This window comes from Temnothorax nylanderi, unplaced genomic scaffold (assembly GCF_030848795.1).
Source record: "Temnothorax nylanderi isolate EJ_2023f unplaced genomic scaffold, tnyl_v1.0 TNYL_tig0907_pilon, whole genome shotgun sequence".
In the NCBI taxonomy this organism is placed as follows: Eukaryota; Metazoa; Arthropoda; class Insecta; order Hymenoptera; family Formicidae; genus Temnothorax; species Temnothorax nylanderi.
The window spans coordinates 36,460-46,537 of NW_027249969.1; the positions used below are offsets into that span (position 1 = coordinate 36,460).

General features: G+C 43.9%; 1 long non-coding RNA gene and 1 pseudogene across 1 annotated transcript; one reads left to right on the forward strand and one right to left on the reverse strand.

Annotated features, from left to right (window-relative positions):
• Positions 1-435: 435 nt before the first annotated feature.
• On the reverse strand, positions 436-4,222 carry LOC139785874 (uncharacterized). The gene is made up of 2 exons (XR_011722113.1): positions 1,517-4,222; positions 436-1,224 (listed from the first exon to the last, which is right to left on the reverse strand). It is a non-coding gene; the product is annotated as an uncharacterized lncRNA (long non-coding RNA).
• Positions 4,223-8,049: 3,827 nt separating this feature from the next.
• On the forward strand, positions 8,050-9,495 carry LOC139785870 (uncharacterized; annotated as a pseudogene).
• Positions 9,496-10,078: the final 583 nt, after the last annotated feature.

A 10,078-nucleotide genomic window follows, 5' to 3' on the forward strand; every position in this document is an offset into this window, starting at 1 on the left:
TCACACATAATTCTAGACGAGCTATTGCAATCATCGTAATGTTATAGCAACGTACATTATGAAGCCACATATCGGACAATACATATCGGTAATCTTGCAGTCGTCGAAGACTTTTTTTCATACCTAGGTGTACGAACGAGTCACGTTTCTACACGCGAGGATAGAGGGCTTTTTTCGTGGTCGTCCTCGCGCCATGGATTTCACGCTAATAGTCACGTATCCGATTAACCGATTCGCTAATTAAACCTTTAGCGGTACCGTCGGCCAGCCGCAGCACTCGAAGGTACGCACGCCTCCAGCTCCCATAGACGTAGATATATGCGTGTACACAGTATGTACGGGGAGGGGAGGAGGAAACGGAGGGGACCAACGGATATCCAGGCTGAGAGGGATGTCGAAGAGGTAGAGAGTCGCTGTTCATTAATAATCCTAGAAAATGTTTAAATCGATGCTATTTATTTTATTGCACCTATATTTATTAATATTTTGCAATCACGCAAATAAATATATTACTCGAAAAGACATTTCTCTCCTAAAATCTTACTTTGGGCACATTATAGTCCCTTTTTATTTTCAGTATTTTTTGGAGCTTTAGATCTTATTGTTAAATAGAGATCTTTCGTGTTTTTTTTTTTTTTGAGATAAAGATGCTCATTTTTATATAAAAACTGTTTCTAATTTTTTATTAATATAATGATAATATAACAATATTTGATTTAAATAATAATATATATTGTTTTATATTGAAAAGTCTCTTTTTACATACACACACATGCACTTTGTCTTGATTTTTAAATGCATGAATATGGTACAGCTTTGTAGATCTGTAATCGATAACCGAGAGAGACGATGACGAAACAAGAGGAGGTCGAGATGGATATGAATATAGGTATCGAGCCTCTCTCGTCGTCATATCGGCACGAGCTATGATGTCGCTCATACATGTACACGTATATGTGTATAAGTGTGCGCGTTGTGAGGCCACGTGTCCGTGATGGGAAGCCGGCTGAGGTGGTCTGCGGTTATTTCGGTGATTGGTTTTATCGCGTTGGCAACGGTACGCGAGCTCAACTCCTGTACGCGCGACCTTCCTCCTCCTCTTCCTCCTCCTCCTCCTCCTCCTCCTCCTCTCGTTCTCTCTCTTTCTCCTCGACATGCGATTGCACGCGTGCGTGAACATGTATACGAATTTGCTAGATATTAGCGGACAGGCTGTTCCAAACCCTGCAACAAAATTGGAACGTATTCACGCCCTCGTGAGATGTCGATGGCTTCCTCGTGATAAGTGTAATCTATGGCTAAGGATTCGGGAGGAGATAAAAGATTCGATCTTATAATGACCTAATTTATTTAAAAGAACCTGAGAAAATTGATATTTTAAAGTTGATATAAAATTTTAATTGTCTTAAAGCTTCAGAATTTATTTGCTGAAGTTTTCAAAAAGTGGGTTAGAAACTCTCTGCTTGAAACCCTTCAATCGATACCGTTTGTTTTAGAAAGTCTCGGTATATCTTACAGCTGTTATCCTAGATATATCCTTAGTTAAGGAAGACGTGTCATGCTGCGTGAGACGACGAAGTCTTTGCAGTCGCCGGAAAAATTCGCAGTATCTGGAGGAATAGGTCTTAATAAAGATGACGATAGTGCATATCAAGTGCGCTTAATTCTTAATTCGAAGACGGAAATACTCGAACGTTGATTACTTTTAATTTTGAAATCTGAAAATTTTGCGAAGATTTATCTGAGAGCTAACTGTCGTCAGTTTTTTTTCATCGCAAATCTAATAATCTTGAAATTAAACGACGAAACCGGGGCATTTTGCAGATAAGCGTCCACCTCGTCCTTAATCGAAGGCCGACCGAACCACCACGGATGTCATGCCCTCGAAGGATTAATGGGCGGAACACTAAAGAGACCTTGTGGGCGTTCGCATCGAAACACCCTGTATACGTGCGTTTACGACGTATCCGGGGAGTGCATTCCCAGTAACCCGGGATGCACCACGCTGCGCGCATACGAGCTCCATGTACGGGATCATACTCAAGCCCGTCGCATACGTGTGCATGCGCGCACGTATATAGGGATCATACATGAATGCACGTGATCGTGGGGCCGGTGCACTCGGTTCCCCCCTTTAACGCAAAGGGCGACCGTGCCTCGGCCGAGTAGGTAGATCCTGAAGTGGGTGGCACCCACCTCACCGGTGCCGATGATAGCGAGGTACGTGAACCCGTGTGCGTGCGATACGCACGCATCCGTAATTCTATACGGTGTCCCGGGAGAAAACGAAAGTATTCCTCGATTGACAGTTTCTGGAATACAGAATAAGAAATGTGACATCACGGCGCAGGTTCGTTAATAAATCATAAGAGCCTAATAGCGCGTAATACGTTCAACGGATGCAGCTGTTAATAAAAAATGACTTAACGAGCGTACGTTAGTTATGCTAAATGTTCTACTCTTCATAGAGCATCGTTATAAAACAGCAACGAATGAGCACGCTTAATGTGAGATATCGATAACTCATTCCACGCTCCGAAAGCTCTAATGCTCCCTCCACATTTTTCTCATCATTCTTTCGCATCGAATTAAAGATTCAAATCTTTTCAGATATGATTTTTCAAACTATAATTTGATCCACGTTTCGCCGCAGTTCACCGATCCCGAAATTATTTGCCTGCGATTTCGAAATGGCATTAGTGTTTCCTCGCCGACGGAACATTTCCGTCGGAGCATCGCGGCGACGTGAATTATAGAAGGTTCCTATGGATTTTCTAGGGAACGGCCGAGTGACGTAAGTTCGATGTCCTGGGTTGGTCCGTTTGCGAAAAGGGTCGATCTATTCGCGCGACTGCCACGGAGCGGCTCGGCTATTTCGATATTACCGCGGGTTACGAGTCCGTGGAAAAGCGGAGAGATAATTTCAGTTACTATCTTATACGCGCATTTAGAAAGAATTATTTGTGGAAACCGCCGTCGTCATTTCGAGCGCGGAGTTTTCAGGGCGTCGACTAATGAACTAACGTATTACGGGCGAGGATTGGCTCACCGGGTATCGACCGGTCCTCGTGTAAAAAGTAAACGGACTTTAAATGATCCTTAAAGTATAATTGTCCTAGAAAATTCACGACAGAGACACGAAGTAGCAAAACAACGAATTGCTACTTAACGAAACTTCTACTTAACAGTATGGAGTACGGATCGTAATTAAATTCGCATTTGCGATATTTTCCATGTTCCATGTAATACATATTCAAATAGATTTGAATATCTTAAAATTGCGAGAGTAATAATTGTTTTAATCTATCAATGATTAAATTACTTTTTTTATATGAGATTACGGCATTAATTTTCATGCATTTTTATAGAGAAATGTTCTGTTGTAATTACAAAAAATAGATAGCAAAATATTAAGGTAAGGTATAAAAGATTAGAATATGTAAAACATATATTTCTAATATATAATATAATTAAAAAAAAAAAACGAAACCGTATGATTGCTTTCATACATATTAAGCATTAACGAGCGCGATCGCGCTTTTAGCGATATTTTAGCGCAGAACGCGAACGATGCTCATGTAACACATTCTGCCGTCGTGCTTTGACTATCCAAATTACGAGATATTAATTATAGAGCTAACGCGACGGACAACGCCGGCGTCACGCAGCGCGGGAGCGAGCGCGATATCGCAAAACCCATGTAAATAATTCATGTCGGCGCGATCGAACCGAACGCGAAACCGATCACCCGTGCCCTCCTCTTCCGCCGCCGCGCCGCGCCGCGCCGCGCTGCGCCGCCACCCTATCATTGGCCACGGCCGCGTAACACAAACAGGCGTCGCGATGATCGCGGAGCGCCTAGCCCGCGGAATCGTCGGATCCAGATTTATCCGGCTCTCATGAATAGCTGATTCGCCCGCCGCCTAATTGGGAACAACGGGTACAACGAGCGTGCTGTTATTTGTACGCGGCGTCGCGTCGCGTCGCGTCGCGTCGGTGCGCGAAACCGGACTACGATCGTGCTCCTTCGGAACCCGCGGGAAAGAAGAGTTTCTGTTCTTCTGACGTTTTTTCCCCCTCTTCGTTTAATTCCGAGAATAATCGATGAAAATCAAGTTACATTTTTTTTATCCTTGCAGTCTAAATTAATCTTTATAACTGTCTTATGAGATTGTCTTTTATAATAATCGTTTCATAATTATGACATCTACGCGTCAATGATTCAGCGAGACGTCAATGAGTCAATGAGACGATTTCCAGTTAGAGTAGGAGAGTGAAATTTCTTGGCAACAGCTCTCCTGAATTTCACGATATTCTTTATACGTGTGATTTGAACGCTTAAGTACCGCATTTCACACGGCAATCCTTCAAATTTTCAGGGCACGTTCTCCGTAAGTGGACAACCGACAAGATGGTCACGGTACGCGTGATACCGGACAGACGCGACAAAACTATGTGTCTCCAGACGAGTAATGAATCCGACGATGCATCAAATTGCCCCTTACGTCAAATCCCCCATTAGATCAGATACTCGCTCGCGAACTGCGACGAAAGTTCGCACCTCCTCGGGGATGCTTCCGCGATGAGTTTCGCCGTTTACTGGGTGAGACTTTGTGACATGCGCGTCTCATCCGCTCGTTAGCTATTCGTCTCGGCCAATCCTACGCTGGATATTAATTAGACGAGAGCCACGCGGAGCTCGGGTTTGATCTTAAACCTCCTCGAAGATCGTGGCGCGCGATTTTTAGAAACCGTTTTGATGATAAAAAGCAGAATATCGTTTCGAAATACCGTGCACGCAAATGTAATCTCACGAAATTAATCCCTGCAATTTCAGGATAGGAAAGATAGGCCTGTGAGCTCTATAATGTAAAACTCGTAGTGAAGCTTGTACGCCACTTTGGTAAATAATTACTTTTACCGTTGATACACAAAGTCTGGAAAAAAAAATGGAAAGAATTAAGTCGCGATCGAGGGAAAATACGATATTTATCCTTTGTATTTGCGAATCTTTTGTATTTGCCAGTCATTAATTAACTCTCGCATAACCGTGCCATGCATTATTAGCCGTCATTTTGCGCCGTGCACGCTTTCGCATATTAATGCGCGGTGCAACGATCGTTGCGCGAATACGCTTCGTTGTGTATACGCGTATATATATGTTAACGGTGTTTTGAAAATCATCCTTTCCTCCCGTTCCTCCTCCTTGCGCTATACATATTTCAGTACAGTCGAAAAGGGTTTTATCGAATGCGTTCGCATATATCGTTCGTCCGAATTCATAAAGTTTAAACCGAAAAAAAAGTGGAAATATACAATCGTATCTCTTAAAATTTCAAAACTTTCAACTTTCTTCCCAGAATAACCCTGCTATATTACTCGCGTGACCATCAGTTAATATAAAATATAGAGAGACTCTCTTTTTGGTCGTGCGAGAACTTCTGATTGAGAAGTGCACTTCGAACCAGCGACCAACGTTGCATATAATATTTAACCTTAGCTTAACTCATTCTTCGTGTCTTTCTAACTGTCCCCTTAGAAAAAGACGAAAAGTGAGTTAAGTTAAGGTTAAATGTTATGAGACGTTGGTGCAACCGGGCCTAAAAATGGAAAGCTCCCTGTATTAGTATAGTGTCTCTACATACGTAAAAGCGTCTATGAAAGACATGAGACACAGTACGGGAAGGTGAACCGAATGTGAAACTTCTCATTTTCGCCAGGGAATCCCGAACGCACCTAATTATGATGTTACATATTGAGGCCTTTTTTTATTGTTTTAGATATTGATTTTGAATACAGACATTGATTTTGAATAAAATTATGGAATTTTTATTTTTTGACTTAGCAAAAAACTTTTAACAAAATGGACATAACATTAAAATGTTACACTAAAAACAAATTTTTATCTGTGCATATACGACACAATATGAAAAAAAAAGATATATTACGAATTTAATACGCGAATTTAAAGATATATTACGTATTTACTTTTTACACAAAATTTCAAATTCATTTTGTGTAAAATTTATATTACGTTAGTTTAAATTAATTTAGTTAAAAGTATACATAAATTTGTTTAGTAAAAAGTATATATTTTACTCTTTTTCATATTTAAAGTGTTTATATATTTCATATTTAAAGTGTTTAAGCAACTTTTTATAATTCTGTGTATCCTTTTGGCAATAAAATAATAATAACGTAATATCACCTGAAGATCATATCTCGAGAGTGCGTCGCGGCTCCGTTCCTCACCGATAATGTTAAAAGGGAGTCTCCGGCCACGCAGTGGGGGCCACGACCATGAAGACGACGGCGACGAGGAAGAAAAGCGGCGAAGTATGGGGGCCTGAGTTACGTCTTTACACACGCTGCGGAGAGTGGCTCGCGGTGCGAGCCCTCTTCGGCGTATTAACGCCGGGGAATGCATTAGTGGTGGAGAAGAAGAGGAGGCGAGGGAGCATCTCGCGTCGCGTCGCGTCGCGCACACAGGCGCACCGGAGAAGAGACGGCAACGTGGCCACCATGTGTGATGCCCAGAGGAGAGAGCTAAAGTTTCTTTCCTCGGCTCCGCTTGCGCGCCGCTATGGTGCACACGTCCGTGCGCAGTGTGCGCACCCACTCCCGCCGCAGCGCCCGCGGTCGTTGTACACACACACACACACACACACACACACACACACACACACACACACACACACACACACACACACGCACACGCGCACGCACACGCACACGCACACGCACACGCACACGCACACGCACACGCACACGCACACGCACACGCGCGCACGCACACACACACACACACACACACACACACACACACACACACGTAGTATACGTAAGGGTCCGGGGAATGCGAGGTAACCGACATCTTCTCTCCTCTGGAAATCTTGCACCTGGAAAGCTTCGCCGCGACGATGGTTTTTCCCCATCCGGTGCGCGTGCACGGTCACGCACAGCGGCACAATTTTGCATTTCTCGCGTCGGCAAAGTGTTACAGGGATGAAAAGTACGGTGCACTTATTCCGTAGTTTGCAGCTAGACGAAAGTAATAAGAAAGCGAGAAAATTAACTCGAACAAGGGACAGAAGGCACTCTGTTGTTTGTAGCCTTGATCGAGCTACTTGTTATAAATCGTGATTACGGCACATGTGCATCTCGCTTCCTCTTTCTTTCTATTTTATGTAAACTTAACCCATTTAAGTGTTTGTGGCGCAATTCTATAATTTAAATACTTAAGTTATATTTTTCAGTTCATTATTAAATTATAATTTGAAACTATATTCTGCTTTTTATCAAGACGCTTTCTAAAAACCACGCGCCGCAATCTTCGAAGAGTTTAGAATCGGACCTGAGCTCCGATATTTTTTATAGTTGGATAATATTCCGATAGAATCATATTTATTAAAAAATGTATGAATCTACAGCGTACAAAAAATCTTAGTTAAACAAATTATTAAATAAACTAAATGAAATCAATCTTAAGATAATTATAAGATGGTATACAGAAAAAATATGCTATCCAGTCTGCAGATTGTACTTGTGGCTAAAGTACACGGTCGAAACACGTGGAATGGTATTTTCTCGAACCTAATAGCCTGTTTCTCGAACACGGTGTCCTAGAAACTTCGATCATACGTGTATGGATATTCTGTGTCGCAAGTTGGGTGAATAGGGGCTGGCTTACGAAATTCGGTAGATTCATGGGGCGCCTCTGGTAGGATACTTCACAAATGTCACATCGGAGGAGTCTATGTGTGACGTTATCGATTAATCGCCGCGCGCGATTACTCGGTGACCGCTCGCGTGGATACATCCTGCGATTGGGAACGTGATCGAAAAAGTGTTTCTACAGAGGAACACCATTAAGCGATCGAGCATGCCTAAGGCGAAATATGAATGCGCCTGCGAAAATACTTGATAACGCCGGAACAGCGATTCTTCATTCTCCCCTATCACGCGCGCCGACCGGGCAAGAGGAATATCTTGTTGCCGATATTTTTCTTCCCGCGTAACTGGAGCAGCTTGATCTTCGCCGAGCGCGATCCGCAGCGGCTACGCATTCTCTGCTGAACAAGGGAGTCCGAACAAGTCTCGTTCGCTTAATTCAATTGCTGAAGCTATAGATAAATCCACGTTATCCTAATTAATCTCATAGAAGAACTCACATTTCATTATTTTCATGTGTTTTTAGACATGTGGTATAATAAATTTTTATTAACATTCAAAACTGCCCTTTAAAAAAAATCGGAAAAAATTGCAGGAGCATCGAAAATGAAGTTAATCCTAATCAAGCAGTTTGGATCTAGTTTCGCGATGCGAACATTGTTCTATCAGAAAGTAATGAATAGTAAAATCGCGCGTGAATCAAATCCACCGAACTCAAAAGCGACCGAGTTGCAGTTCACGGCGACTTCAACGTTTTTTCCCCCCCCTTCGGTTGCCGTAAAATCAGTTCCTACGGCAATTCGCGCGCTCACTTTTCAGGCTGTGGCGACCGTAATGGGATTATCTGATTATATCCTGTGCGCGTCTTAACGGTACACCTCAGCGCGTAATATGTTTAGTCGGCATTATACGTACCGGTATATCCCGTTACGAATATTATCGACGAGCGACGAGCGCGGACTATACCGGGGGGGATCGATGCAAAGTGAGGCAGCGGGACTACCGGACTACGCGATGCAGTTTCGGATTCGCCGTGTCGGCATTACGCCGTCGTCTATCGCGATGTTGCATCGCGACTTCTCGGGGCCAGGAGGCGGCGAATGATTCGAATCTGAGCAATGCGCGGCACGAGAAACGCGGAATGCGTCACGTGAAATTCTTTGCGGCACCGATGAGCATATAAATACGTGATTATATTAAGTTTATTATTTTTTGAGTAGTAACTGCGTTTATGCAAATTTTATTAGGAATAAATTATTGTTGTACGATGTTCAAATAATAAAGGAGGAAATTGAGATAAAGTTCGGAAGCACAGTAACTATAATGAAGCTACCAATATGTGAGAGGAACAATAACATTTAACGTGATTAAAATTCGCTTTTGGTGACGATCCGAGCGAAAGGAAATTGAAGAAAATTAAGGAAATCGATTTAACACAAAGGATGACTTTTCCAGACCTTCGAAAAACGCACAGTCACGGAGTCATCTGCGTTCGAGCAATGGTTGAGAATCACTAGTGCTCGGGTGTGGGAGCGAGAGACGATTTTCAGGTGCACGATGAAGTGAGACAGGGCAACAGAACTCGGAACGAACGAAACGAAGGTATAGCACGGCTCGCAAGAGAGACAGAAGAGAACGGACGCGGATAGAAGAGGGTAACAGGCACAGCGGGGGCAAGGGGGAGGGACGGGAAAAGGTTAAGAGAGAGGTAAAGGAGGAATGATGGGAAGAGGGTAAAAGGAAACGAAGGGAGAAACCCCCCGTTGCGCCCACACTGGACTTGAGTTTTTTGTAAGGGTGTGCGGGTACGAGGGACGGATGTGGGGGAAGATAGGGGGAACGAGGCGGCCGGGTCGGTAGAGTACCAACGGGCGAGGGCGACTGCCGACGGTAAGGAACGACGAGGGTCAGGGGAGGAGAAGAGAAAAACCGGCAGGCAAGCAGGGGCTGCTCTAGGGAACGAGAAACATAGACGCGGAGGAGGGAACGGACTGTAACAGTAAGAGAGAAGGAGAGAGAGAAAGAGAGAGAGAGAGAAAGAGAGAAAGAGACGAAGAGAGACGGTGGGTTAGGGTGAAGGTAGCGAAGGCGATGCGGGAGGCCGAGAAAAGGGCGGGGGTAGTCAGGGGGAGAGGTAGAAAGGGTCTTGCCACGAGGGAGTGAGAGGGTGGCTCGGCTAGAGAGATCTATAGGGGTGCCACGGCAAAGGGTAGGGGGATTACCGCCTGAGGCTTCAGAAACCAAGGGTGTCTAATGCCAAAGTGGACTTTGTTCACTCGCTGAGATGACGTTCTCTATACGTGTATGTGCGTTTATGCGTGCGCGTAGGTGGAGAGAAACACATTCTTTCTCATTCGTTCGACTCGGCTAATAGTCACGCCGCGCACTTTGCGCTAAATGCGGTCGC